Source organism: Oryzias melastigma, linkage group LG22 (assembly GCF_002922805.2).
Source record: "Oryzias melastigma strain HK-1 linkage group LG22, ASM292280v2, whole genome shotgun sequence".
NCBI classification, from domain to species: domain Eukaryota; kingdom Metazoa; phylum Chordata; class Actinopteri; order Beloniformes; family Adrianichthyidae; genus Oryzias; species Oryzias melastigma.
Window position 1 is genome coordinate 4462964 of NC_050533.1, and position 1928 is coordinate 4464891.

General features: G+C 42.3%; 1 long non-coding RNA gene across 1 annotated transcript; it reads left to right on the forward strand.

Annotated features, from left to right (window-relative positions):
• The first annotated feature begins 240 nt into the window (after positions 1 to 240).
• On the forward strand, positions 241 to 1715 carry LOC112146422. Its single transcript, XR_002919269.2, has 3 exons — positions 241 to 736; positions 803 to 892; positions 1033 to 1715. It is a non-coding gene; the product is annotated as an uncharacterized LOC112146422 (long non-coding RNA).
• The last annotated feature ends 213 nt before the right edge of the window (positions 1716 to 1928 follow it).

Sequence of the window (1928 nt, forward strand, 5' to 3'; positions counted from 1 at the left end):
TTAGAATAAATAAACTTAAACCTTAAATAACTTTCAATATTTTACTCTCCATAAAAATATATTTCGTCAAAATTATACAAGTTACAAATCAAGACAAGATAAAATCGGTTAATTAACAACAACAAAAATATAATCACCTGGAGGGCCGGATCCGGCCCCCGGGCCTTGACTTTGACAGGTTTTATAATTGTATCAGCTCTGGGGTTCTGTTCTCTATTCTCATTCACTTCCCCTCTCCCTTATTCTTTATTATATTTATTTCTAGTTCTGTTTGGTGCAGTGTGATTCAGATGTTGTTCCTTTAGCAATTAGCTATAGTTTACACTTTATTGTGATATTGGGATATAAAAATATAACAGAATTGAACAGATGTGTTGTAAAAGGCTGTGAAGATCAATTTAGCATAAATGAATCAGAAATAATTAAAAACTAGTTTGTATCCAAGACGGTTGGAGCAAAGTTCTGTGGAAAAAAAGATTTTGAAAGTCTTTTTCCAATCCTTTGGAAGCAGATCACATTTGTGTTTGAAGGAAGCACACAATTATTAGTAATGCGGCGAGCGAAGCGCGGCGCCAGCCGGCGATAACACCCGGGCTCATATGCTGTTATTATCTCCAAAATAAGGTTTTTTTCCTAGTTAAGAGATGACTTGACGAGCTGTAACACACACACTCATCATGTGTTCCCATCAACAGACCTAATATCATCCGTCCACACTGTGATTCACCCCCTCCAGGTCAGCCCAGCTCATATCATATTTAAAGTGGCCCCCACCACCTCTGATGGCATATTTCTCATTTAGGTTAAATCAAAGAGATGTGGTGCGGGGCCTAACCACCGCTCATTACCGTCATCGCAGGAGTACAGGGAGCAATTTACCTGCGCAGACGAGGTGACTCTCCACACAAATCGCCGAGCTGGAGCTGAAATGATATTTCTAATTACAAAGCATCTCTCCCACTGTCAGTGCGCCGCCTCCCGAGCCGCCATGCGCCCAAAACCTCATTTCAATATTTGCGTCTCATCACACAGAGAGGAAGATGGACGGCGCTGGAAGGACGGAGGAGGGACTCGGATGTGGGGAGCGCAAATCAACACTGCGGCCTCATGGAGAGTCCACGGCGAGCTAATTATCCGGGTGGAGGGAACGCCGGGTCAGGCTTTGGCGGACTGCTTTTCTTTGTAGGAACAAAAAAATAAAAAAAATGAAGAAATCTAAATAATCAACAACTAGATGATCTCTAAAAGAAGGAGACCCAGAAACAGAGCAGATCTGCTAATGTGGAGGTGAAACAGAAAAACCTCCATCCATCCATGGATTCATTTGTGGCCTTTTTTGTTGTCAGAACACAGAATGAATGACTGGACTGACACAGTCTGCACTTCATCAGCACAGGTAATAAGTCACTATTAAGACCCCCCCCCCCACGCCGACCGACCAGCAGCAGCTCCACAGGGTTTGCTCTCAGTTTACAGTCCACATCCATCCATCACACGCTCACCCCGTTCTGCTTCTACGCGTCTAATCTCTGCGTTTCCTCTGCGAGACGCTCGGCAACGCTCCGTCATCCAGCCCCAAATCCCAGAAACTTCCAGCTAATTCCATTACGGGAATGTTTTTCTATGGTTGCAGGAAAATCGTCGGAAGGTTAACCAGGATATTAGATTTTGGTCGTCCGTTCGGGTTCCTGGAAAGTTGCACAAACATTTCTAATGAGGCCAAATTCAAGTGAAACTGTAAGACGTTCTCTGCTGGATTTTTATTACTGCTTCCTTTATGTCGTGCAGACGGTGATGAAGAATTAAAAAAAATTAAACTGAAAAATTGTTGTCGGAGTTGCATGGGTAGGTAAATAAACAAAAAAAGTGAAATAAATGCTTAAAAAAAGATAAATTCAAGCAAAAAAATGTTCAATTAAGATCTCCAA